This window comes from Macaca thibetana, chromosome X, assembly GCF_024542745.1.
Source record: "Macaca thibetana thibetana isolate TM-01 chromosome X, ASM2454274v1, whole genome shotgun sequence".
NCBI lineage: Eukaryota > Metazoa > Chordata > Mammalia > Primates > Cercopithecidae > Macaca > Macaca thibetana.
Window position 1 is genome coordinate 123,765,133 of NC_065598.1, and position 20,866 is coordinate 123,785,998.

At 36.8% G+C, this 20,866-nt stretch overlaps 1 pseudogene; it reads left to right on the forward strand.

Moving 5' to 3' along the window:
• The window catches only part of LOC126945895 (keratin, type I cytoskeletal 18-like), an 86,046-nt pseudogene extending 66,130 nt beyond the window's left edge, over positions 1 to 19,916 (forward strand).
• Positions 19,917 to 20,866: the final 950 nt, after the last annotated feature.

The following is a 20,866-nucleotide window of genomic DNA, read 5'->3' on the forward strand; positions in this document are numbered from 1 at the left end:
ATGAGGTAAGTAGGAGACTCGGAAAAGAGGGGAAAGAGTAAGGCATGGGTAAATTTCTATTCAAGTAAGGAAAGCCCCTTTTACAAATGAACTTTTCTCCTCACCCAAAGCATAACTTAGAAAGTCCAAAGTCCAAAGCCCTGAGAAAGCGTGGCTTATCCTAATTCCCTTTATCTCCCAATTTGCAATTTGGAGAAGAAGGGAGCTTAGGGTTCTCCATTATTTTTCTCTCTGAGGATTTCCCTTTGGGAGTGGGAATTGGAGAAAATCTTGGAAGAAAAAGTAACTTACTCTTCAAAACATCTAAGCCTTGGTATCAACCTATCATTGCCTCTTCAAATTACCATCTCATTCTTCTCTGCATGGAGTTTCACCTTCTCTTTAGTTCTTGAAAGAGTTCTGAATCACTTTCTTCAACTTGAAGAGAAAATATTACCTTTTAGAAGAAAAAAATCATGCTATTCTCCCTTTCATGTTTGCTTATGATTAACTTGGTCATGAAAGCTCTTTCCTCTGAGATATTTCCTGTGACATGTCATCTATGCTGCTATAATAAACAGTATTCCAACAATTGTCTCTTCGCCATATCTCATTATCAGGCCAGTACCCAGCCAGAGCCACACAAAGCAGTAACATGGAGAAAACAATTACTCTTCTGCTTCCCTAAAACCTGTGGTTTCCAATGTTTTAGAAATCTAAAGACCTTTAACAACATGTTTGTGAAACTATTATCTGCCCAATATCATTTAATTGAGAAAATCTATGCTAATAAATAGTAATTGAACTGAATAATACTTTCCCATCACCATGTACTTTATTCATCACAGAAGTTGCATGCACTTATTTAATCAATGATACCACATAAAGTAACCATAAATGTTACTTATTCAATCCACACACAGTGCTTGGTCCTCAAATACATCCTTGGTCCCTTGCAATAGTGCAGTGTGTTTCCTCTTCCCAAGATGTCTATGGCTCACACATTGGAAACCACTGGATGTTTTCTTTCAATGTGCAACTGCAAAATTACCTTTTCTACTGATCACACCCTTATTCATACATCTTCAGGACTCAAACTTTCCGTTTGGGCCACACATGCATATACTTATTTACATGCCTTAGTTGTTTTTCTCTCCAGAAGCAGACTATCACCTTGAGAGTAGGGTTCTTCAGCAATTTCTTCTATTTCTCATGCCTCCCACATATCACACTTCAGGGCCCTGCAGAAATTATACTCAATAAATTCTGGTTATATGAAAAAAATCACTCTTTGTTTTCTCAATGTGTCCAGGTACATTCTTTGTCACCTCTTTCACCCTCGAAGTATGGAACTACCTATAAATCCCTTAACACATCAGGTTATCTCAGATCTTTGTGAATTTGCACATTCTAGGTTTCCTCACCAACTGGACTAGGAGATTTAGGAGGCTAGGTAAATGTCTTTCTCAGACAGTATACTATTCACACTTCATTCCTTTATTCAACAAATATGTGTTAATTATCAATAGCTGTTCTTCTAAGACAATCCGTAAACTCCTTGAGAAAGACAACTGTATTTTTGACATCTCTAGATGACTAGAACACAGTTCCTGGCACGTAATAGATGCTCAGAATATGGTGATGGAATTGATTTATCACAGCTATTGTAAATGCAACCTACCTTTGCCTATAATCTGAATATCTTATGTGTAGAAGACCAGCCAGTAAAAGATTTTGGGACAGAGTTTACACACACACACTACTCCTCCTGGAGCTACTCATCTGGCCTCAGAGAAAGATTGTTTTTTGCTTCTGCATGTTACTATTAAAAGTTTTGTAATATTTCCCATTAAAAAGGCAGCTAGTGAAGTAGTTAAAAGACATTGGAATCAGACAAATCTAGGTACAAATTCTGACTCCATCACTTATTACTTGTGTGACTTTAGGGAAGTCACCTGATTTTTCTGAGTCTCAATTTTATCACCTACAAAATGTGGAGGAAACTAATCCCTATTCTACATGGTAAATATGTAGCAAATAATTTGGCAGACAGTAAGTGCTCAATTAACATTAGCTAACAATATTAAAAAGTATTATTAAGATTTATTATATATCCCTAAAAGAATGCCACAGGCCCTGAATAAAACACATTTATCGCTTAAATGTAGCCCTTTAAATCCTTACCCACTCCTCTCCCAAAGTCTTTCCCTAGTCAGGGACCAGGACTAAACAACTGCTTGCAAAAGGCACAGGAATATTCCCTTGAACTTTCAGAGGCTTTGGGACACTGATCAGTGTCATCAGGCCTACCTCTGCATTTAGTGCAAAATATCCCACAGGACACAAGGCAAATGAAGCAGTTCATTATCTGGAGGCTGGCTTTCTGTGAAGAAGCACCTTCTCTTCTCCAGTAAAAGAAATATGACATTTTGAATATCTGTGTTTTTTTAAATGTCTTGTGATTAAAAAGAAAAAAAAAAAAAAAGGACGAGAAGCCTTTAAAAAATCAGAAGATAGGCTAAGAGTGATCAGAAATCTTGCTAGAATTATTACTAAGGAGACTGATTGTATGCAGATGGCCTGGCAAATGGTGGGTAGGGGGAGGTGTTAGCAGCCTGGAGTGACTTGGAAGCTGGCAAGCAAGGAAAGGGCTAATTGGAAAAGGGCCATTTCAAGGATTCACTGTTCTGGCAGGAGGTCACAAAACATGTCATCACCCTCACTTTCCTCACTTTTTTGTTTCTTCTGATTCCATGCAGTTAGTGGTTAGAGGTAAGAGAAGGCATAGACTGCCTCTGATTGGCTAAGTTAGAACAGACTTTAGGCTCCAGGTCAGGGGTCGGCAAACTTTTTCTGTAAACAGTCAAGTAGGAAATAGTTTATGCTTTGCAGACCATATGGTCTCTGTCACAATTACTCAACTTTGCTACTGTGATGCAAAAACAATGCTGTGTTCCAATAAAACTTTATTTACAAAAACAGCCTGCTATCTGAATTTGGTTCATGGGCCATAGTCTGACCACCTCTGCTCCGGAAGAATACATATGAGGGAGCCAAAAAAGATACCCAAAAAGAGTCTTTTTGGAAAATGGGAACAGCATGTGCAGACCCAAGATCATGAGCTTATAGCTATTATCTAGCTATATGACCTTGGGTAAACTATAAATCTGTTTATATCTTAGTTTCCTTATCTGTGAAATGAGGTGGTTAGAGTTGATTATGATAATCAAGATGATTAACATATCTATCTCTTTACTTAGTTATCTTTCTTTTTGTGGTAAGAACACTTAAGATTTGGTCTCTTAGCAATTTCAACTATGCAATACAGTATTATTAACTATAGACCTCATGTTGTACTTTAGATTTCTAGAAGTTATTCATTCTACTAACTGAAACTTTGTATCCTTTGACCAACATCTTCCCTTTCCCTACCCCCACCCTGCCCCCCTTTGCCCCTAGTAACAACCATTCTACTCTATGCTTTCATAAATTTACATTTTTAAGATTCCACATATAAGTAAGATCACATACCATTCATCTTTCTGCGTCTGGCTTATTTCACTTAGCATAATGTCCCCTGGGTTAATAAAAAGGCCCGCCAGGTGTTTCTACAATCTGCCATCAATTGGCTGGAAGATGAGCTCTTCTGTTGCACCAAGGATGACTTGAGATATGCTCCCTATACATATGATGATGTTTTGGCTTTTCTCTTCTTGTGTGTGAGAGAGAAAGAAGGGGAGAGAAAGAAGGAGGGAAAGAGATTTCATTTTCTGAGAAAATGGAGGAAGAGAAGAAGGGAGGGGAGTTTTTAAGAGATAGAGCTGAGTCATAACAGCTTCTGCAAAATCACTGGAGTCAAATACAGCAAAATTAGATCTAAACTGGGATTTTAAAAACCTACTATTATCTCATCTGTTATTCTGAAAACCCTCAAAAAGCTGATAACATCATGGCTAGCTAGCATCTATGGGGCAATTTTATCCACGCCAGCTGATTTTTTCTAAAAGCACCTGCAAAATTAGAGTAAATTAACTGAAAGACTATCCTGAATTATTCGCACTGCCCCAGGGACTCAAGCAGTGGTGTAGGATGGTTTCAATGACCAAAAACAAAGGGAAAATATGATAAAACCACCTCACTTCACATAATTTTACCATTCATAATGGCCACTAAAAGACAAATTAAAGGATTTATGCCTTATTGAGTATTTCCTTTTTTCTGAGATCTTACATGCAGAAACAGATAATACTGCACCATACCAGTTGTGTAGCAAATGTGAAGGCAGAATATATATGTTGAATATGAGGATTAATTTAAAGCAAGAAATAGAATTTATTGAAATAGTGTACTATGGAATGGAAGGAACAGTTAAAAAGCTAGAACCTAAAGGAACAGGAACCCAGTTAGTTCCAGGGATCACAATAACAGAAGGTTTTTGACCTCTCTGACCCCCCACCCCCGCATTGAGGTAGCCACTATCATAAAATATGTCGATCATCATTTCTTTCCTTTAACATTTTACTAAATTCATATGCAGCCCTAAAAATACATTTCAAGTTTTACAGGTCTTAATTTATGTAAATGTAATCACATATGCATTCTTATGTGACTTTTTTTACTTACATTATATTTGTAAGATTCATTCATGCTGATATATATTGTCATAGTTGATCCATTTTTTTACAACTGTATAGTATTTTACTGTGTGAATACATCATGTTTTATTTACTATTCTCCTGTCAATGTACATTTGGATTGTTTCCAGATGTTTGCTAATAAAACAATGTTGTTGGAGGAAGGAAGGATAAATAGAGCATTGAGGAATTATAAGGCAGTGAAACAATTCTGTATAACACTACTATGAAGGATACATGTCATTATACAGTATTGAAACCCGCAGAATGTACAACATCAAGGGCAAATCCTAATGTAAACTATGGACTTTGGGTGATAATGATGTGTTAACGTAGGCTTGTTGACGGTAACAGTGTACCACTCTGGTGAAGGATGTTAGTGGTAGGAGAGGCTATGCATGTGTGGGGGCAGAGTGTATGGGAACTCCGTACTTTCTGTTCAGTTTTTCTGTGAACCTAAAACTGCTCTAAAAATAAAGTCTATTAAAAAAGCAATACTGTTATACAAGGATTCATTCAGTAGAGAGTCACTGAGCTCTTAGAATGGACCAGAAACTAGTCTGGGCCCATGGATTTCAGTAGTAAAACAGCAGACAAAAATGTCTGGCTTCATGGAGTTTATATTGCAGTGGGGGGAAACAGCATATTAGATGGTGCTAAGTGCTATGGATAAAATTAGAGCAGGAAAAGGGTTAGGGAGTATTGGCAGGGTATAATTTTAAAAGAGAGTGGTCAGGGTAAGGCTTACTGAGAAAGTGATATTTGAGTAAAATCCTGAAGTAGATGAGGGAGCAAGTCATTCTCCTCTTGGTGAAGAGTGTTTCAGAGATTAGCAACAAATGCAAAAGTCCTAAGATACAAGCATTTCTGGAGTGTTAAGAAAACAGCAGGGAAGGTTCTGAGGTTGGAGCCGAGTAAGCAAAGAAGAGAGTTAAAGGACATGAAGTCAGACAGGTAATGAGAAGGTGGGCAGAATAGTTTCTGTAGAACCTTTTAGGTAATTGTTAGAATTTGGGCTTTTATTGTGGGAGAGATGAAAAACTACTAAACATGTATTTCAAGAAAATATGTGGTAGTATCTCTAGTATATGGTAGAATTATTGGATCATAGGGTATATATACCTTCAACATCATAATGAATACCAAATTATTATCAAATAAAACCATATCAATATACACTTTTATATTTATGAGTATATAAAAGATACTCATAGCTACACAACTTCACCAACACTGACATTATCAGGCTTAAATATGTTTGCCAATCTGTAGATTTAAAATGATGTCTAATTGAGGACATAATTTTTATTTTTCTGATGACTAATGAGACTGAACTTTTATTCATTTTTTCATGAAATAATTTTATTTCAACTCTTCACGTCATTGGCATAATTTTTTTTAACAAAACCAGAGCCATTTTTTGAGTCACATTATATTTTCTTCTAAGTTGTTTAAGATCCAGTTTTTTAAAAATCTGTGCATGATGCTTTCACTGAAATTTTTATCCTAAGCCTCAAGCAACTTTTTGATTTTTTTTTATTTCTGCTACATAATCACTTTCAGCATTTATAAGACTTTAAAATTGGGGAATAATTTACATGCAGTAAAATGCACAGACCCTTAAGTGTAGAGTACTTTCATTTTTGACAAATGCTTACAGCTGTGTGACCCAGATCCCTATCCAGATATAAAACAGTCTATTGCCTCCGAAAGTTTCCTTTTATCCCTTTTGAATCCTCTCCCCAGTCCCTGCACCCAGGGCCAGAAGTAACCACTGATCTGACTTCTATTACAATAGATTAGTTTTGCCTATTGTAGAACTTAGTATGAATAAAATCATACAGTGCATATGCTCTCATGTCTGCCATTTTTCTACTCACTATATTTCTGAGATTTGTCCATGTCTTGTATATATCATTGATACTTTACTTTTTAGTGATGAGTAGTATTCCATTGTATGAAGACAATTTGTCTATTCTCCTATTAATGGATATCTGGACTGTTTCTAGTTTGATGTTTTTATTAATTAGTCTGCTGTTATGGACTGAATATTTGTGTCCCCTCAAAATTCATATGTTGGAATTTTAACCCTCCATGTGGTAATATTAGGAGGTGAGATTTGGAGGAGGTAATTGGGTCACGAGGGTGGAGCCTTCATGACTGGCATTAGTGTCCTCATAAAAACATGCCCAAGGGAGCTGTTTAGCTTTCTTTTGGCTATGTGAAGACACAGTAAGAAGTCAGAAGTGTGCAACAGAGAAGAGCCCTCTTCAGAATCTGATCATGCTGGCACTGTGATCTCTGATTTTCAGTCTCCAGAATTATGAGAAATTAATTTTATGTTTAAGCCAACCAGTCTGTGGTAATTTTTTATAGCAGCCCAAAAGGGCCAAGACAATTGCTAGGACCATTCTTATACAGAGCTTCGTGTGGACAATGTTTTTATTTCTCTTGCGTAAGTACCTAGTAGTGTAACTGCTGAGCGAGGGAGTAAAATCTGCCAAAAAAGTTTCTAAAGTCGTTTTATACTTCACACTCTTACCAGCAATATATGAGTCACAGTAGCTCCAAAATCTTATCAACATTTTATGGTGTCAGACTTTTTCATTTTAGCCATTTCAGAGGGTTGTATCTCATTGTGAACAGGTATCTTATTGTGGTCTCTTCATACCTTTATTTGACATTTGTGTTTCCTATCCTGTGATGTGTCTCCCTATGTTTAGCCCATTTTTCTATTGAAATGTTTATCCTTTTCTTTTTTAATTCAGGACAATTATTCATATTTCTGGGTTCTCATATTTTGTCAGTTTAGTGTGTTGCAAATATATTCTCCGATTTATGGCTTATTTTATTTTCATGAAGATGTTTTTTGATGATCAACAGTGATTTTTCCCCACTTTTATTGAGGTATAATTGACAAACAAAAACTGTATATGTTTAAAGTATATAACATACTTTATAAAACATGTTTTAATATGCATATACATCGTGAAATAATTACCACAAACAAGCTAATTAACATATCTATCACCTCACAAAGTAACATTTTTTTGCAAGTGGTGAGAACATTTAAGATCTACTCTGCAATCTATCCACTGACAAAAGGCTAATATCAAGAATCTACAAGGAACTTAAATTTACAAGGAAAAAATCAAACATCCCCATCAAGAAGTGGACAAAGAATATGTACTTCTCAAAAGAAGACATTTATGAAGCCAACAAACATTTGAAAAGAAGCTAATCGTCACTGGTCGTTAGAGAAATGCAAATCAAAACCATAATGAGATACAATCTTATGCCAGTTAGAATGGCAATCATTAAAAAGTCAGGAAAGAACAGATGCTGGAGAGGATGTGAAGAAATTGGAACATATTTACACTCTTGGTGGGAGTGTAAATTAGTTCAACCATTGTTGAAGACAGTGTGGCAATTGCTCAAGGATCTAGAATGAGAAATACCATTTGACCCAGCCATCCCATTACTGGGTATATACCCACAGGATTACAAATCATTCTGCTATAAAGACACATGCACGTGTATGTTTATTGCAGCTCTATTCACAATAGCAAAGACTTGGAACCAACCCAAATGCCCATCAATGATAGACTGGATAAAGAAAATGTGGCACATATACACCATGGAATACTATGCAGCCATAAAAAAGAATGAGTTCATGTCCTTTGCAGGGACAAGGATGAACCTGGAAAGCATCATTCTCAGCAAACTAACACAGGAACAGAAAACCAAACACCACATGTTCTCATTCATAAGTGGGAGTTGAACAATGAGAACACATGGACACAGGGATGGGAACGTCACACACTGGGGCCTTTCGGGGTAGGGGGCTAGGGGAGGGATAGCATTAGGAGAAATACCTAATGTAGATGACGGGTTGATGGGTGCAGCAAACCACCATGGCAGGTGTATACCTATGTAACACACCTGCACGTTCTGCACATGTTTCCCAGAACTTAAAGTATAATAAAAAAATTACTTGTTAGAAGTGTGTTCTATTACTTAGAAAATATGCTGTTATATGAAAAAAGCATGTTGCAAAGAGATGTTATAAGATTACATTTTCCTTTGAAAATATATCTCTATATATTATATGTGCATACCTCACACATGCATATGTGTGTATACACACACATGCAAAGTTATTTCAGCTGAGAGTGTAGCTGAAGGGAACATGCTATGGTTCAAGACACTGTATGCTGTGGAGGAAAGTCAATTCCAATAATTTGTTATAAGAGCTCACATATTTCGAATCAAGGTATTCTGTTAAGAACATGATTTATTTAAATTAATGTTTCACTTTTCTAAATGTACAGATCTACATATGACACATGTTTTGCCTATGGTAACTAAAGAATTCATCCCTATTTGTATGCTTTATGTCGACTGAAGTAGACAGCCCTCACTTTAACAATTAAATTGCATTCAACTTCTTCAGGCAAGAAAGTCAGTGGCCCATTCTTTTCATAATTAAAGACATAGTACATGTTTTACTTCCAGTAATGGCAAAGTAATTGAACCAAACCTCCCATAGCTTATATCTGGGAAAAAAAATAAAATAACTATCTAAAAGCACTTGACACACTAGAACTTATTTCTTCTATCTAACTGTATGTTCGTACCCATTAACCATCTCTCTTCATTCTCCCAATCCTCCCCAGCCTCAGCTAACTACCATTCTACTATCTACTTCCATGAGATCAAATTTTATAACTCCCAAACATAAGTGAGAACATGTGGTATTCGTCTTTCTGTGCCTGGCTTATTTCATTTAATGTAATGACTTCCAGTTCCGTCCATGTTGCTGAAAATGACAGGATTTCATTATTTTGTATGGCTAGATAGTATTCCATTGTGTATATATACCACATTTTCTTTGTCCATTCATCCGTTGATGGGCACTTGGGTTGATTCCCTATCTTGGCTATTGTGAACAGCACTGCAATAAACATAGCTGTCCAAGTTTCCCTTTGATATAACAATTTCCTTTCCTTTGGATAAATGCCCAGTAGTGTGATTGCTGGATCGTATGGTTGTTCTATGTTTCATTTTTTTGAGAAACCTCCATACTGTTTTGATAGAACAGTAGGCTGACTATAGTTAACAATTTATTGTATATTTCAAAATAGCTAGAAAAGAATATTTGAAATATTCCCAACACAAAGAAATTATAAATGTTTTCAAGGCAATGGATATTTTAAATACTCAAATTAGATCATTACATGTTATATGTATGTACCAAAATATCACATGTATCCCATAAATGTGTATTCATTATGTGTCAATGAAACTTTTTTTAAAAAAGATCTACTCTCTTAACAGATTTCAAATATACAATATAGTATTGTTAACTACAGTTACATCAATATTTATTAAGTCCCCAGTACTTAGTCATCCTGCAAAACTGAAACTTTGTACCCCTTGAGTAATACCTCCCCATTTCTCCTACCCCCTAATCTTTAGTCACCACCATTCTACTCTCTGCTTCTATTAGGTGAACTTTTTAAGATTTCACATATAAGTGAGATCATGCAGTATTTGTCTTTTTGTGTCTGGCTTATTTCACTTAGCATAACATCCTCCAGGTTCATCCATGTTATTTTAAAACACAGAATTTTATTTTTATTTTGTAAGACTGAAAAATAGTCCATTGTGTGTGTGTGTGCGCATATGTGTGTGTGCATGTGTATTATTCTGCAGTATCAATTGTAATGTCTTCTCTTTCTTTTATGATTTTATTTATTTGAGTCTTTTCTTTTTTTCTTAGTTTGTCTAGCTAAAGGTTTGGCCATTTTGCTTGTGTTCTCAAAAAAAAAACTCAATCTTATTGATCTTTTTCTATTGTTTATTTTTCTCTTTCATTTATTTCTTCTCTGATCTTTATCCCTTTCTTCTGCTTGTTTTGGGCTTAGTTTGCTTTTGTATGGTTACTTAATGTGTAAAATTAGATTGTTTATTTGAAACCTTTCTCTTCTTTTTCTTAATAGACCTATTTATCACTATGGACTTATCTCTTAGAACTGCTTTTGCTTCATCCCATAAATTATGGTGTGCTGTGTTTCTGTTTTGTTTCTCTCAAGGTATTTTTTAATTTATCTTTTGATTTCTTCTTTGGCCCATAGGTTGTTCAAGAATGTGTTGTTTACTTTTCCAATTTCCTTCTGCTATTGATTTCTAATTTCATACCATTGTGGTCTGAAAAGATACTTGGTATGATTTCAATCTTCATAAATTTGTAAAGACTTGCTTTGTGGCCTGACACGTGATCTATCCTGGATAATGTCCTGTATGTGCTTGAAAAGAATGTGTATTTTGTTGTGTTAAATTGAATGCTCTACATACGTGTGTTAGGTCTATTTGGTCTATAATGCTGTTCAAGTCCACTGTTTCCGTATTGATTTTCTGTCTTGATGTTCTATCCATTTTTGAAAGTGTAGTATTGAAGTTTCTTACCATTATTGTATTGATGTCTATTCCTCCCTTACTTGTGTTAATATTTGCTTTATATATTTAGGGGTTCTAATATTGGGTGCATATATATTTACAAATGTTATCTTGTTGATGAATTGAACCCCTTATCATTATATAATGACCTTCTTTTACTCTTGTGACAAATGTTTTTTTTCTTCTTTTTGAGATGGAGTCTCGCTCTGTCACCCAGGCTGGAGTGCAGTGGCGTGATCTCGGCTTACTTCAACCTCTGCCTGCCGGGCTCATGCCATTCTCCTGCCTCAGCCTCCCAAGTAGCTGGGACTACAGGTGCCCGCCACCACGTCCGGCTAATTTTTTGTATTTTAGTAGAGACAGGGTTTCACCATGTTGGCCAGGAGGGTTTCAATCTCCTGACCTCGTGATCCGCCCGCCTCAGCCTCCCAAAGTGCTAGGATTACAGGCGTGAGCCACCGTGCCTGGCCTCTTGTGACATATTTTAACTTAAAGTGTATTTCTTACTTGGTTACCATTTGCATGGAATACCTTTTTCTATACCATCACTTTCAGCCTATGTCTTTAAAGTGAGTCTCTCTTGGGTTATATATACTTGCATCATATTTATTTAACTATTCAAACACTTTATGTTTTGTGATTGAAGAATTTAATCTGTTTACATTTAATTATTAATAGGAAAGGACTTATTACTGTTATTTTGTTGATTGTTTTCTATTTTGCAGTACATTTGTTTCTTTCTTCCTTTTCCAAGTCCAGCCTGGTGCTGAGGTAGCCCTGGAGCCTGGGTCTGCAGGGGTGGGCCTGGCACTGGGGTTCACTGAAATGGGCCTGGTGCTGGGATCTTTGGAGAAGTTGGGTACTCACTGTGCTCTGTTTCACCCACAAGAAGGATATCTCTCTCTGTGTTACCCAGGCTTGGGAAGGAGATGATGTGGTTAATGTGAAAATGTTCTCCCAATTATTTTTAATACATTTTTTCTTATTTCTGTGCTTTATCCAGGTGCTTGTAATGTCTCATCTGTATTCTTTAGTGCTTGTGAAGATCTTCCTATGTGGTTGGTTGTTCTAATTGATGTTACTATGAAGAAATTAGCACTGGAAACTTCTATTCAGCTAAGTAACATTAATCCAGTGATCGAAAGTTCTTTTTTTTTAATTTATTTTTTATTATACTTTATGTTCTAGGGTGCATGTGCACAACGTGCAGGTTTGTTACATATGTATGTATGTGCCATGTTGGTGTGCTGCACCCATTAACTCGTCATTTACATTAGGTATACCTCCTAATGCTATCCCTCCCCCCTCCCCCCACGCCACAACAGGCCCTGGAGTGTGAGTTCCGCTTCCTGTGTCCAAGTGATCTCATTGTTCAATTCCCACCTATGAGTGAGAACATGTGGTGTTTGGTTTTCTGTTCTTGCGATAGTTTGCTGAGAATGATGGTTTCCAGCTGCATCCATGTCCCTACAAAGGACATGAACTCATTCTTTTTATGGCTGCATAGTATTACATGGTGTCTATGTGCCACATTTTCTTAATCCAGTCTGTCATTGATGGACATTTGGGTTGGTTCCAAGTCTTTGCTATTGTGAATAGTGCCACAATAAGAAAGTTCTTATTTTAATGTCACTTTATAAATGTATCAGTCTTCTTTATGGTTTGTGTTTTTGGTGTCATGTTTAAAAAAATCCTTCCCTATGCCAAAGTAAACAAAATCTATATATTCTTCCGTGAATTTTAAAGTTTTCTTTACCCATTTAAGTCTTTAATCTAACTAGGTTTTCTTGTGTGTGAATTATGTAAAGTATATAATTTATTTTTTTCCACGTAAAGATTCTAATGTCCTAGCACCATTATGTGAGTGCCCTCCCACTTTTACTCACCAATGTGAGTATAACGCAGCTTTGCCATAGATCAAGATCATATGAGTCCAGGTGTATTTTTGGATCCTCAGTTCTATTCTATTGGTCCACATGATTACCCTGTACTGCGACCAAAAGGTCTAATTAATACACTTTTTATAATACAAGTCTTGATGCCTGGGTAGGAGTATAATCTCCACTTTCTTTTCCTTCTTGTTCAAATGTGTCTTGAATATTCATAGAACTTTTTCCATATAATTTCCCATAATATATTATTCCATATAAATTTATACTCAGCATTTTAGGTTCCATAAAAACATCTTGTGATTTTTTTTCCTGGGTGTTTACTGGGATTGATCAGTTTGGAAAGAAGTGAAATGTGTACAAAACTGAGATTTCCTTTCCATCAACAAGAAGATAAATTGCTCAATTTAATGACTAAAACAAATCCTAAATTTGTTGTAAATATATTACACATTTTTAATTAGATTCAATCCAAAATTTTAAATACAAGTCACCATTTTAAATCATAGATTTATTTTAATTAATCACATTTCCTAATTGTTTGTTGTTGGTGTCTGGAAGTGCAGGTGTCTCGATTTTTGTACTTTGATCTTGTGTTCAACAACCTGGCTAAACTCTTGTTAATTCTGATAAATATATTCTTCTTTTTCAAAGAATTAAATAGATAATCATTTCACCTGCCAATAATGACATTCTTCTTTTAATCTTTCTAATCCATATAACTTTATTTATATGCTTTATTGCACTGGGTAGGATCACCTGTATAACTGATTAAAAGTGGTGATCATGGGCATCATTTATCTTTTATTCTGATTTTAAAAGAATGCTTCTAGGCCGGGGGCGGTGACTCACGCCTGTAATCCCAGGATTTTGGGAGGCCTGGGTGGGCGGATCACGAGGTCAAGAGATTGAGACCATCCTGGCTAACACGGTGAAAACCCGTCTCTACTAAAAATACAAAAAAATAGCCGGGCATGGTGGCGGGTACCTGTAGTCCCAGCTACTCAGGAGGCTGAGGCAGGAGAATGGCATGAACCCAGGAGGTGGAGCTTGCAGCGAGCCGAGATAACATCAGTGCACTCCAGCCTGGGCAACAGAGAGAGACTGTCTCAAAAAAAAAAAAAGAAAGAAAGAAAAAGGAAAAAAAAATGCTTCTAATGGTTCATGATTAATTACAAGTTTTGCTAAAGGTGTTTTGCAGATACTCATTATCAGGTGAAGAAAGTATTTTTATATTCCTAGTTTGATAAGAGTTATTTATACTAAGCTTTTATTATAAATGGAAATTAAATTTAATTCTTTGATCATGTGACTTTAATTCTTAAAACTGATAGTGGTAAATTGCATTAAAAAACTATCGTTGAATTACCGGGAAAAAACTTAAGGTACTTATGATGTGTTATTCTTTTTATACGTTGCTTAATTTAGTTTACTGATGTTTTGTTTTTTTTATTTTTATATCTATGTTAATGAGTGATACAATCTGTAGTACCTCTTCCTTATATCATCCTTATCTCTTTTCCTGATGAGGTTATGAATAGACTCATAAATGAGTTTGGGGTATTCCCTATTTTTCTATTTTCTGTGAGAGATTGCAATCATATGGTGCTTAAATATTTCGTAGTTTACAATTTTGAGTCACGGAGTCACGTGGGTATGTGTTTTCTTTTGAGAAAGACTTTAATAATTCAGACTTTCTATTACTACCTGAGCCTTTTTGATAAGTTTTATTTTTTATAGAAAATTCTGCCCTTCATCCACATTTCAAATTCATTGTCATGAAGTCATTCACAATATTATTTAATTTCATCTCAATATCCCTTGAATCTGTGGTTTTGTCTAGTTTTTCTGTATTTTTACTGCATTCTGTACCTTCTGCCTTTGTTTTTAATCAATATTGGCAAAAATCTGACAATACTTTTAGTCCTTTTAAAAGTACCACGTTAGTCCTTTTAAAAATACCATGGTCTCAGTTTATTCTCTTTATTCAGTTGTTCTCAACACTTCCTATACACTAAAATCAACTTAGGAAGCTTTTTTAAAAATAGCCATGTATTAAGGTATACACATAGAAGTTCTGATGTAACTGACCGGGGATGAGGCCTAAATATTGGTATTTTAAAAAAATTTCCAGGTTATCATAACATTGAATAAGTATTGAAAACTATTGCTTTATGTAACTCCTGAACTTTTAAATTTTCACTCGTACATTTATTTGTTCTCTACATATCCTATATTTGCTTTTGTTATAATGTTTTTTAAAATTCTTAATTTGGATATTTAACTTATTAGTTTTCAGAATTTGTATTATAAGCATTTTTAAGAATTTGTATTATAAGAATTTGTATTATAAGCATTTTTACTATATACTTCTTTCTGATTATCACTTTATCTATAATCCCCCACTATACATAGACATGCACTAATTTTTTATTAAGTACTAGATGCATTTTAATTTGTATAATTTCTTCTTTGGCTCATGAGTTAAATAGCAATGTGCTTTAAATTTCAAAATATAAGGGAATTTACATTTTTGTTACTTATTTCTTATCTAAATGTATTTTGGTTAGAGAATATAATCTGTATGATACTGACTCTGAGATATTTGTTAAAATTTGTTTTATGGAGTAAGACATAATCCATTTGCTGTATGCTTGAAAAGAATCTATTCTCTGTTAGTTCAGAACAGTATTCTAATTATATATGTCCACTAAATTAAGCTTGTTAATTTTGTTATTCAAATCTTCTGTATCCTTACTGAGTTTTTTCTGATTGATTTATCGTTTATAAGATTTTCTTGCTGTGATGGTGCAGCAGTAAATTTCTCCTAGTATTCCTGAAAGATTTACTTTATTCTTCTCTATTTGCTCTCTTTTTACGGGAAATCCAGAAGGGACACCTAATCCACAGAATCCAGAACAATCCCACCTGAGATTCACACTTGAGAGAGCACCGTGCCTAGTTAGTGTTATTTGAAATTTATTGATACAGGTGAAATGTCAAAGTTCATATTAGAGAGCGGGGGTGGTCTAAGTGGGCAATTCAGGATCTTTCAGCAGTTTCCCACAAACCATAAACAGAACTCTCTATCTATCTGCGTCACTAGCTGTGAAAGTTCAGGACCCAAACTCAAAGTACGCTGCACAGTATTTAGTCAGTACTTTTTCAAATAAGGATCTTCCTCTTTTTTAAGATGCTACCAACAATCCAAGAGATAAAAATAGAGGAAAACTAAACCAGGAAGACCAAGGTGATACCAACGTAGAAATCTAAAAATACGTAAGGACCAAAATAACCAGAGTGATTGGTGATTTCCATAAAATAAAGATAGAATGCCTTCTGCACATGTGTGTCAAGATATCAGCTCAAACATCAGGCACCCCAGTTTTGATGATACATTTAGCTACTGGCAGTCTCAAATTAAGTACAAGCTGCTCATCCCAAAGAGAGACATCCAATTTTAAAGGGCACATTCCAAAATTAATGGAGGAACTGAGGATATGAAGATGAAACTCTGGCTAGTGCTGATGCTGGTACACACACACACACACACACACACACGCACATTCACACACACAGACAATTGACCCATAAATACTCACCCCTTCTTACTTGACCTGAAGCTTTGACTTTCTTTCCCCCTCAACATTACCCTCCTCGGGCATCAGGTGTCATACATGTTACAATGCATGAGAATGGCAGGTAACAAACCCATATTCCAGCCATATTCCTCCCTGACATCAGGTTTAAAGGCAAGAAATTTAGCAATAACTGCTTTTCCTGGGGGAAAAAAAAAATCACTTTCATTTTGCTCCCTCCCAGTATAGTTCAGCCACTGTTATTAGAATTCACTTTTTTTTACTCCACTTGAACAGTAAAACCATTGATAAGAAACCTCTCCCCATCCTCATCTCCTCTCTACCGTTCCCATTCTCTAATATTCACAATTCTACTTTCTACTTCCATGAGCTCAAAATTGTTTCTTAGCTCCCACAGATGATCGAGAACATGTGCTATTTATCTTACTGTGCTTGGGTTATTTCACTTTACATAATGTCCTCCAGGTTAATCTACGTTGCCATGAATGATACATTGTGTGCACATGTGGAAACATTACTCTGTATCCCATAAATATGTACAATTATTACATGTCAAGTAAAAATAAAAGATTTTTAAAAAATAGGGTAAAGACCCAGAAATTCTTTCTTTAAAAAAAGAAAAATATCTACTGGCAAATAATTTAATACCTCACACACACAAAATCGGATTCCAGCAAGTTTCCTTTTACTCTTCTGGGAGAAACTGTTTGGACAAATAACTGTGAAGAACTGAGAGGCTGGATGTCCAATACTCAAAAGACTTGATTTTGTCTCCCTCTGGAAACAAAAGCAGAGTAGAATGAGGCAACCAGGGAGTAAATGGTGCTGCTGTAGAGAAGGGAATAGCCCACACAGCCTGAGAAGCCTCACTAATAGAGCTTTTAAGCTAATAGGTATCATCCTCCTGCTGGAAGTTTAATCAATGGGGACCAGTTCCTCTTAATATCCCAAGTTCTATAGATTGCCAAATGCCCTAATTAAAATCATCTCTCAGTAGACTCTTTGCAGATTACTCTGACACTAAAATACAGAAGGGAAACTGAAATACTGGCTATTCAAGTTATCCTTGCCTCTTATTTCTAAAGGTCTTAATTTTTACTCAACAAACATTTACTGAGTAACTACTACATTCAGGCATTGTGTTCAGCAAAGCAGTGAATGAATTAGATATGAGCCTTGCCTTCAAGGAGTATACTGAGAAAGAGAGAAAAGTCCATAATAATTCAGAATAGGAAGAGATGATGGAATCTGTGTTTAAAATGAAGAAGAAAAAATGAACCATGAGAGTTTATATAATAACCACTTGCCAGGTAAAACACAGAGTGCCCAGTCAAATTTGAATTTCTGGTGAACAATTGTTTTTATTTAAAGTGTGCCACATGTATTATTTGGGAGAATTTATACTTTAAAAAATCACTATTTATCTGAAATTCAAATTTAACTGGGCATCCTGTTAAATCACCCAACTTTACTCCCTGCCATTTCTCTTTGTGATAACCCCAGCAGAGATTTCACTGTATAAAGAGTCTGAGAGAGGGGGCAGCAAACCAACATGTGGGGCCTCTTTTGAACTTTATCAGCAGCAAAATTCTTAGAGCCATCTTTTAAATCATATAGCAAATCACACCATTCTCATGCTTAAAACCCTTCCTTGAATTCCTGTCTCACTCAGAATAAAATCCAAACTCCTTACCAAACCCTGTCAGGCAGCACATGATCTGACTCCTGCTTACTTTTCTAAATTTTATAACAGCCCTATGAAGAGGATACCACTATTAGTCTCATCCTACAGGTGAGAAAGCATACAAAAGGAGGACATGCTCTACCAGATATCAAAAGTAGTTATGTTATATCAAAAGCTATTAGAGTATTAATGGGGAGAGTAGAAAATAGATTGGAAAAATGTAAAATAATAATGTTCAATATTGGTAATGATGCAGAGCAATGGGCACTTTCAAACAACATACTTCAAATTGGTCATGGTGTTTTTGAAGAAAATTTGGCAGTGTTTATGACCATTAAAAATATGTCCTCTGGGTCAGCAAGACCTGAGTCCTCTCCTCTGGCTCTCCTCCCCAGACAGGGTGAGCTTCACCACTCACTCCACCACCTTCTCCATCAATTACCAGTCCCTGGGCTCAGTCCAGCTGCCTAGCTGTGGCACCCTGCTGGTCAGAAGCACAACCAGTGTCTATGCAGGTGCTGGGGCCTTGGGTTCCCAGGTCTCCGTGTTCCACTCCACCAGCTTCTGGGGCGACTTGCAGTCTACTTGCCTGGCCAGGGGTCTGGTAGGAATGGGGGGCATCCACAATGAGAAGGAGACCATGCAAGGCCTGAACAACTGCCTGGCCTCCTACCTGGACAGAGTGAGGGGCCTGGAGTCAGAGAATCGGAAGCAGGAGAGCAAAATCCGGGATCACCTGGAGAAAGGATCCTAGGTCACAGACTGGGGACATTACGTCAAGACCCTGAAGGACCTGAGGGCCCAGATCTTTGCAAATTCTGTGGACAGTGCCTGCATCATTCTGCAGATTGACAATGCCCATCTTGCTGCTGATGACTTCAGAGTCAAGTATGACATAGAGCTGGCCATGCACCAGTCTGTGGAGAGCGACATCCATGGGCTCCTCAAGGTCACCGATGATACCAATGTCACTTGGCTGCAGCTGGAGACAGAGATCAAGGCTCTCAAGGTGGAGCTGCTCTTCGTGAAGAAGAACCATGAAGAGGAAGTAAAAGGCCTAAAAACCCAGATTGCCAGTTATGGGTTGACCATGGAGTTAGATGCCCCCAAATCTCAGCACCTCTGTAAGATCAGACAGACACCCAATATGACAAACTGGCTCAGAAGAACCCAGAGGAGCTGGACAGGTACGGGTCCCAGCAGACTGAGGAGAGCACCACAGTGGTCACCACACAGTGCTGAGATCAGAGTTGCTGAGATGATACTCACAGAGCTCAGACATATAGTCCAGTCCTTGGAAATTGACCTGGACTAGATGAGAAATCTGAAGGCCAGCTTGAAGAACAGTCTGAGGGAAGCGGAGGCCTACTACAGCAGGCAGATGAAGCAACTCAATGGGGTCCTGCTGCACTTGGAGTCTGAGCTAGCACAAACATGGGCAGAGGGACAGCACCAGGCCCAGGAGTATGAGGCCCTGCTGGACATCAAGGTCAAACTGAAGGCTGAGATCACCACCTACCACCACCTGGGGGAAGACAGGAAGGACTTCAATCTTGGTGATGCCCTATACAGCAGCAACTTCATGCAAACCATCCAAAAGACCACCACCTGCAGGATAGTGAACCGCAAAGTGGTATCTGAGACCAATGACACCAAAGTTCTGAGACACTAAGCCAGCAGAAGCAGGGTGCCCTTTGGGGAGCAGGACAGCATCAGCAAACTAACACAGGATCAGAATACCAAACACCACATGTTCTCACTCATAACTGGGAGTTGAACAATGAGAACACATGGACACAGGGAGGGGAACATCACACATTGGGAACTGTCGGGGGGTGAGGGGAAAGGGATGGGAGAGCATTAGGACAAATACCTAATGCATGAGGGGCTTAAAACCTAGATGATGGGTTGATGGGTGTAGCAAACCACCATGGCACATGTATACCTATGTGACGAACCTGCACATTCAGCACATGTATCCCAGAACTTAAAGTAAAATAAAAAAAAAAAGTTCAGAGATCATTGGATACACACACACACACACACACACACACACACACATATATATATATATATATATATCCTCTGACCTAGAATTCATATTCTAGGTGTTTTCCTAGTTACATGTGTGCATATATTCACCTATAAAGGCAAATGTATACAATAAGATCAGTGAGGATGCAAACCATCTTCTTTTCAATGGTCACCTCTATCTCTAGGATAAAGGAGTGGAAGTGAGGCAGGTGAGGTCAAAAGGGACTTTTATTTTTCTATTCTTTATTAAACATTCACGGCTAGAATGTATTTGTGATTTTCATGTGCAATTAAAAATATATATTTTTTGAAAGACACAAGGCTAGATAAACACACTGCACAAGTTTTTAGTGATGTCAGAATTATGAGTAACATTTATTTCTTTTTCTTCTTGAAATAGGATACCCTTACACTGACTGTAGATTGGCTTTATGATCTTAGAAACCTTGATGGACACAAGAGGGAAAAACTGTCATATAAATACTGCAAGCCATTTTCTTTCTCTCAAGTGGTAAGAACTTGAATCACCTTTGGGGCAACCTGTTCTTCAGTTTTGGAGAAAGTGCCTTGAATGGCCTTTGTTACATA